Genomic DNA, 8,899 nt, shown 5'->3' with positions numbered 1-8,899 from the left:
CATTCATAGGGAATGGCAATGGTGAGTAATAATTTCACCCAGTGAAGAAACGGAAAATGTTAAAAAACCGAACCGTGCTCCCGTGCAGAGGAGCGTACTGCGGGTGCAGCAGCAGTCTGGATTTCATACAGACTTCCGCGCAGCTGAAGTCCCTCACTGGGAGACGCACTTGCTGTTTAATTTACGTTTTTTCTAAATTTCTGAGGAATTTCCCTCAACTTCATCAGCCAAGAAAATTTTGTTTTATCAAGTGTCTCGCTTCTTTCCACCAGCACCCTACAAGCACCATGTGACAGCGGCCGAGGTATGCGAGTTTTGACAGCAAATAAAACGTTGATGATTTTTAAAGATACTCGGAGGATTATTTTTCCCTCTCCCTTTCCAGCATGTGCTCAGATCTGCTTTTTTTTTTTTTTCCCCCCTCCCTCTTGCTTTATTTCACTCTTTAGGAACACGGCATTAAATAACCCACCAACCACCTTTGGACCGCTGCTTCCCTTGGCACCACACCGCCGGTTTCCCTCCCTCCCGGGGCCTGTGGCGCTGGCCCTGCCGCAGGGACCGCGGGCGCTGCCGGGGAGAATGTACACGAGTGGGAGAAGCAACTTGCTCCGTGGGGCGTAACCTGCCTTCACTCAGGGAGAGAGGGAGGGGGAAGATTTCCCAGGTGCGTGGTTAGGATCACCGCCACTGCAGTCCGCTCTTGGGACCGGCTGCAAATATTTGGGTGTGTTGAGGCATCAGGAAAGGCAGGAAGAAAGAAATGGATAGCAACGTCGCTAGAAAGTAAAAAAAGCTCTTTTAGTTCTATTAGCTTGGGTAAAAAGAAAGTTACACCATTGTTGCATTTTTATTTCTTAAACGTCACTGGTCCTCTCTCTGTGGGCAAGACGTGTCTTTAATGAGAAGCAGTAATCAGGGATTGGTGCAAACTTCAATCTTAAGAGGCTTAAAGCAGCAAATATAATGCCTGGATGTTAATGTGGAGATCAAGACAGGCCACGGCACGGCCAGAGCGCTTCAAAGAATGGCTCTGTGCTTTCACATCCTTGTGCTTGTATTTGCCGAGACAATACAAGGAAGCCCGCTGTATGAAGGAACAAAAACTGAGCCCAACTGTAACCCTCACAAAAAATACCTCCCAGCACTAGACCTTTGCCCTGCATTTACATGGCATTTTAGGGAACCACGAGTTTCCTTAGCAGAGCATGTATCTTTTAAGTGAAGGTTGGCTGTGCTCAAATATTCAGTCCATTACTTTACTTTAAGCCCCAATTTATTGTTTGAAAGTGGATTTATGGTCACTTGCTGCACATTGCAATATATCTTTATTTTTCTAGTCGGTTAACAAACCTTTCCTTACTTGGACAATTAAATTATTTAGAATCTTAACCTTAACAAAATAAATATTTAGCTCTTTCTGCAATATGTCACAGTACATTTGCACAACGAAAACATTCTTTCCATTGCAGCACTTAAGGCAGAAATAGATGTTATTTCACAAGCTTTAAGAAACCTAGATTACTAGAATCCAAACATATGAAATGTTGTAATGTTGTACCACAAAATTCCTGATGGAACATGCACAGCACGACAAACCTCTCTGCGCAGAACATTCCTCATACCAATGATATGAACCCAGCCTTCTAGCACGTTTAAAACATTCAATAATGCCTTATTTTCTGGGGCAAATACCAGAGAAAGTGGCTAATTCATGTTAAGCTAGCCTCATTTTCTAAAATCAAAGTGTGAAGTCAACCATTGAAGAGCAAATATATAACTGACTACAATCCCTTCCTATGGTGGCCGTGCTGTCACCGTACATTTTTAGATGAGTTACATTTATGACCAACAAATTTATCCCCCAGCTTCTGTCGTAGCCTTCTCTTGTGTGGATTCATTATGCTGGAAACTGCCACGCAGGCAAGTTCACATCTAATTATAAAACCCCGTCAGAGATGCTTTAGTGCTTCAGCGTGTTGTGAGAAAGTCGTACCGAGCTGCTGCCCGTCTCTTCGCAATCCCCAGCTTTTCACCCTATAAAGCACGTAAACATGTGATGGGGCGACCTTCCTTGAGTGTGCAAAGCAACTTCTAGCAGAGGGAAAGCATTTTAAGATCCTTTCAGCTGCAGGTTTAGAAATAACAGTCTTGCAGGGACATGCCTTAACGTTTCCACATAGCAGAGGCTGGCAAAATGAAATGCTTCCTGTAATTCTGAAACACTTAACAGAGGAGGAGAAGAGATTGATAACTTCTTACACAACTGTCGAGATGAAGCGATGACCTATTTCGGACTAATCTGCTGTGTTACGCATTGTGGGAGCTTGGCAATTAGCTCCAAGCAGGTACTCGTTCCCACTGCCGCTAATCCGTGGACAGATGGGTGTATCCCCAAAGTAAATACTCCCTTGTCATCTGCCAATCACGATACCTTGCCAGAATTTAAACCATTTTGGGAATCTATGCTTTTTATATTTCCAAATATCCCTCATGCAGTTTCATTGCTGTCTTGAAAACAATTAAGAGAGCAATGAATTATTCAGCTTTCAACCCCGTGTTAGCAAAGGAGCACCGGAAACCTTTGGGTATCTCTATAGTTGGAGGCAGCAACGGCCACTGAGGAAAATACGCCCTTTCCTACCAAACTTCTAATTGTTTCCCAACTGACAAAGGAGTTCACAGAGCGTTGGCCATAGTCAATTTTTGCAATACCCAAATGTATCTTTTATTCACTGTAAATGGCAGAAAACAACACTAATTTGCTGTCTCCATGAAACAATGTGTACGAATGTGTGTGAATGAAGTAATTAGACTTTTTTTTACTGTTTCTGCGTCAGCTGCTGTGGCATTTCTGCATTTTCTTCTTTTAGACAATAAAAACTTGAAACAATTTTCTTCTTAAAAACTATTCTAGACTTACTTTTATGCTCTAATCCTTTTGCATTCTGCTTTGCACCTGGCAATCCGCTACAAGCTACTGAGAAACTTCTATAAGAACTACATATGGTTTACGACGCTCATCGCTGTTTTTACTAACCATGCAAAATTATTCATCCTCTTCTTCTGGAAAGTGCAAGGTCTCCTTTTTAGAGGGGCTATATTTGAACTCATTGCTGGGATATGGCCATCACAGTCACCATCGTGATCACAATCCAGATAGGGACGTTATTCAATCACCTAAAAATAAATCAGTGCATCGCACTGCCCTGCCTCCCCTGTAATCTGTCCCAGAGACCCCAGGTGCTGTGTGCTGGCCATATAGCTAAAACATACAGTGTTTGGGTAAGAGACATGGAACAAAACAACCTTTAGTCATCAAGAAGCATATAAGGTAATTCCTTTGGGGAGACAAATTGTTGTTATAATATGTTTATACATACCTGTTTCCATTTCACCCAGTGACTGAAGTTATTTCTACCTAAAGCAATCAAAAAGCCTGCAAAAATGTGAATTGGTTTTGCTGGAAATCAAGTGTATGGGGCTTGATCTAAAACATGAGCTCATTTAGGGAAGCGAAACATCCTTCATCAAAGACAGCCCAGGTTCAATCACACACAAACCACTTTGAGGAAGCGAGGGTTCACGATACCCCTCCTGTCTCTCCCCAGCGCTTTGCCCGCTGCCAGGCAGGTTTTTGGTTTTCAAACAAGGCTCCCTCCCAGCTTTTTGCGGAAGTCTCCCACTTCACTTCCCAGCAACTTTCACCTACTGCCCTTCTGGAGCTCACGGGGAGACAGTTCCCCTTTTCCTTCCCAACAGGCAGCTCCAGCCGAAGCCCTGCTTCTCCCACGGCTCACGGCAGCGTGCGCCACGCGAGCTTCCCAGCCAGCAGATGCTTGCTGGCCTCTCCATCTCACCGGCACCCGCGTTGAGATGAACATTCCCAATGAAAAGTCCACCTAGAAACCTCCACCCGCTGCAAGAAGCAGCTGGCTTTTTACCTTCCCTCAACTCCCCAGCCTTGGTCCTGCCCTCCTCTGACCTCCACGATAAACATGCCTCTGCTCAGGGATGGTAAGAAATCGCTGTTTACATAGGCTTTCAAGAAGCTCTACAAAAGGTTGCATGCAATTTTGTTACCTAAGCCACAACTCTAAAAAAAAATAGAGGCTTGGGGTGCTGTCATGTCCTAACAGGCAAGCTCTCCAATGCTAAGTCATACCATTCCTTTTCTTTCAGTTGTGAAACCCAGTGCAGGCTCAGGACAACACAAAAGAGACTACGTTTCAAGGCTTTGGGGCATAACTTTATGGTTACATTTTCTTAAAATCCTATGGCTGAGAACCATCTGATCAAACACCCATCTGATGGGGCGCGGGGGCTGCATCCTCTTTCCAAGTGATGGAGAGAAAGAGGTTATTCCAGAGAGAAGGTCGTCCTGTCCTGAATCAGACCTCTAAATCTGGTCAGGTAAATCCCACCACAGGTTTCTTCAAACTGAATTTATGCTGAAAATGAGCTGTAATCAGCAGTTACAATGTGTATTGCTGCTCTGCGCAAGTCTCACTAAGCAGCGTCCTCACCCATGAAACAAATGGGTAAAATGAACAGATAAAGCCAATTTATAACAAACAGCACCTTAAATAAGGGGTGGTTGGCCGTGCTAGATCCACCTCCCTGCAGATCAGGTGGCGTCCTCACCCACCTCATCCCTGTCAACTGCTGGGCACCCCCAGACCAGCTCCCAGACCCCCCAGACCAGCTCTTCCACTGTCCTCTCTCTGGTAACGGCTAGTGATAGACTCGAGATATTTACTCCAGCACCAAATCATTACTAGTTAGAGGTATCCAGAGGACTTCAGAAGAAGACTCACTATCCTCTTTGAAACACACATTGATTTTTAAAAACCTGTATGTTCTTACCGGCCATATACATTTCAATGCTTTTTAATATTGCTGAATTCTTGACTTAAATGCCTTCCAGTCTCACTGTCCAATGTCACAGAAGGTATTTCCTTAAGTCAATTTCATTTTTTCATAAATGAAAGCTTATCTGTCACAAAACTCGTGCTCCAGTTGTACCTGATGGGAACTTAGCCAAATCGGCTCTCAAGGAAGGTGGAGGAAAGGCAGTGACTGAGAGAAATACGTGAGTAGGTACGAGGAAAGGCTTGTGTATGAGTGTGTTTAAGAGCAACTCTGCCAAATGATCCCCAGTTAAGATAAGTTGTGACTTCAGCTGCATTTTTGAAAGACAAATTCTGAACAGAATTCTTAATGTAACCATCCAGAGAAACTTTCACATGTCAAAAGTAATGTGAAAAATACCCAGGAATTAAAAAATAAATATTCTTGAGTAGGCTTTGCACATGATAGCAGTACGTTTTTACTGTGTAGGAAGCCTGAAGCCTTTTTATTATTCTGCTACGGTGATGATTAAAAGTCAAAAAGGTTTGTTACTAGAGGCTGCATTTCTCCAAGGACTAATTTTAATTATTTTTAACTTCTCAGCTATTTAACATTTGTGTCTGTTCTTAGATCTTTCCTTCTTACACGTAGCAAGTAAATGCAAGAACACTGGGGAGGGAACACCAAGAAAGGAGAGACCTCGAATCCCTGTTTCAAACACAAAATTAATCCCAGCTTTAGCTATGGAGCCACTATTTCTGAAAGATATTTCCCTCGTATCGCCTGGTAATAATAAAGAGAGGACATTTATGGACAGGGACACTATATATTTCAAAGGTATCTTCATGCTACGTGCAACGGAGAGTACCAAGCCAGATTGTCCACTGAAGACAACTCTTAATGCGTTCTTTCAGACTGACATGACATTTTTCAGCTCGGAACACCCTTGCTTATTATTTGAAGATTTACATGAAGAACATTCCTTTGTGGAACTCATCAGAGTGGTCAGCATCTAACGAACGCCTTGATGAATATTACCTCATATTGATCAACAGCAGTGCAGTTGAATGCTACTCAAGTCGGCAACTCTTGGGCGAAGGCTCGGCAGCAAAGGCAGCAGTTAGATGGGATGTTTATTGGACGTCTTCCACCAGCTGCACTGCGTGGTGGCTTGAGTGTTAGATTATAAATATTTCCCCTTGTGAAAAGGGGAAGTTGGCTGGATGAATGCTGATTCAGCAGGACATATTCATAGCTTCGGCAGAGATTGGTGTGTAAGAAAGCAGGAATGGGAAGCATTGAATTTAGGCCTGGGAAGTCCCCTCTCTCCACAGGCACATGAGGAGAGTACTTATCCCTGGAAGCTAGTCAGCGTGGCACGTGGACAACAGGAATATTAATAACTCCTCTACGGCAAGACTTCTGCGGGGCAGGATGGCTCACCCAAACCACAGCTTTCGTGGTCACTCGGCGCAGATGGGCAACTTCTGCATTGCAGAGTTCCTTCTGCAAGGGCAAGCCGAGCTGCTGGGCTGAGTGGGGATGCTGGAGGCACTCCAAACCCCAGGGAAGAGGTACCTGAGGGATACTGGTTTTCTTGCTGCTTGCTGTGTGCAAGAAGTCAACCCTCAGCATCATACCAAAGACTGACGGGCCTTGCGAGCCTTGTCAGTGCACAGGGATTAGTGAGTACCAAAGACAACAGCTGACCACCACATACAAGGTCTGATATGGAGAGTATTAATACAGAGGCCTTTTAGTGAGTAGAACAAGAAAGGCCTTCTAGCTGGATGGAAGGGAAAACCAGGCAACGAAGATGGATAGGACATGCAATTGCAGGTTTTCATCCATCCTGCAGCATGGCTAGGAAAAGCTGATAAGGTCCAAGTGGTAGGAGCAATGTGGAAATTTCCTTTGCCCTGCAGAAGCCTTCCCAAGAGGAGCAGGGCACAGGAGTGGTGTCAGAGCGGTGGGATAGCTCTGGAGTTTGTCTCGGTGCTGGCTTTTGCAAGCAGCTCTGACTCACCAGGGCAATTCTGGACCAGGGGAGTTTCCAGGATGCTGGGGCTGAAATCCCCAGGGATGTTAGTCTAGACAGGGTGCTCTTCCCTTTGACCTCATTGAGGGCCTCAGCTTCCTCTTTATGCAAGTAACACCAGCTGCCAGGACAGGTTATTTTGGGCTACAGAACAGTTATGAAAGAGCAATGTGCTGAGGGTTTGAGGGAAAAGATGCTCCTGTTGTAAGTACCCTTTCCAGACCACAGTTGAGCCAGGCTGCTCCTTGCTACTGCTCATGGGGAAAAATTTTTTATTCCTGACGTCTTTCTAAAGAGATTCAAACAGCCTGAGAATGGCTCCTTGCCTGATGCTGGGCAAGAGCTTGTGAATGAACTCCAATTCCCCCAGGATAACCAGAGGGAAATCCCAGTCATTAAATCTTCCGTCAAGTGACGTAAAGAGGGATTGTAAATTAATCCTGCTCCCATTCATCTCATCCAAGCAGAGATCTTGGTAGTAAAAACCAATCCTCCAGCAGCCCCAGGGGAATCCCAGGCTATATCATAGTGCTCTCCTGCCCTTGCCTGCAGCAAATACGCCTGATATTCAATGTTCACGTGTCACTTCATCCATCCCTCAAGAGCTGGTGTGCAAGAGAGGGCACAGATGAGGTGTGAGCGCAGCAGAAGCACCAAAGGCTTCCTGTATACTCGTGTCGTTGAGCTGCGTGACTCTCCGCTTTCCCAGGAGCCAGTCCAGCCTTTGGTGTCTTGTAACTTCAGCAACCGCCAGCACAGTCTGAGGAGGGGTGATTTGTGGCTTGTGAGGAAAAGATGCATTTTGCAGGCCCTTCTGGCCTATCCCATCCTTGATGGTCCCTTCCACCTCTGTCTTCTCTACTCTCTCAGAGGCCTTCTGCTACTTAATAAACCATCGATTTCAGTGAAATGAAGGAACCCGGTAACCTGGGCAACCACGAGATGAATGCCCTCTGAGCTCTGCCTGCACATGGAGTCAGCTGCACGGGCAGCGCTGGGCAGGAGCCTGCTTGGAGCAGCATTGCAAGGGCACAAAACTGCACTGGGTGATGGGCATGCAGATCCAGCTGTTTGTGGCCAGGAGGAGTCACACAGACTTTGGTACTAACCCGGAGAGGCTGGATTTTGCTGTACAGTCACATGAAGCCCTTTGATTCCCAAACACCCTTTCTGAACCACCACACCAAATATGCAAAACCAACCTGTGCCACTTCAAGCACTCCCATGTGCTGTGCGTGCCCACACATCCCTCGACCTTGTCATGAGTCAAAGGAGAAGATAACAGAAGACGCAGGGACATGCCAGTTGTTCTGCACCACGTGGTTGACATATGGATTGCAGGGCAGTTCCTCAGAAATTGGTGAGATAAGATAACAGGCAGCGATGGATACTCAGCAAACAATGGCCACAAGGAAATGCGGTTAACTTGCAGGTGGCCTTTGGCAGGCTGAAGGCCAGACTGCGTGAGGAGGGACTTCACGGCGCGACACAGGTATCCCTCCTCTCATCTGGCCACTTCTCCTCTCTCGAGTTATTCAACTCCAGGAACTCATCGGGGAGGTGAATAGATTTAATTTGCTCTGTGTGGTTGTGCCTTTTTTTTTTCAAGCCCAGCACAAGGAGCTGCTGCTGTGGCTGCCTAGCTCTCCTTTTGCCGTGCTGCTATCTATGTCTGTGATTCCTGCCTCCAGGAGCTGGCTGGGACCCGAGCCACCTCTCCAAGAGCAGAGGTATCCAGCACTGTCGTGTGACAGAGGTGGAGGGGGAAGGTGGCAGAGCTCCAGGGGGTGGGCTATACATCACCTTCACGAGTGGGCATGTCGTTATCTTTTTTTTTTCTTTTTTTTTTTTTTTGGCTGCTTTTCCATAAATAAAGATTAACGTAGAGATTTTCTCCAGGACTCTTGTCATCTTCACTCTTTGACAAATATTAACTCGCTCACCTTCTTGAATCCTTACCCTGTCAGCTGAATGAGGATGGAGAACGTCAACCCCAGAGAAGAGGATGAG

This window comes from Chlamydotis macqueenii, chromosome 5 (genome assembly GCF_036417535.1).
Source record: "Chlamydotis macqueenii isolate bChlMac1 chromosome 5, bChlMac1.mat, whole genome shotgun sequence".
In the NCBI taxonomy this organism is placed as follows: Eukaryota; Metazoa; Chordata; class Aves; order Otidiformes; family Otididae; genus Chlamydotis; species Chlamydotis macqueenii.
This window is presented reverse-complemented; position numbering follows the sequence as displayed.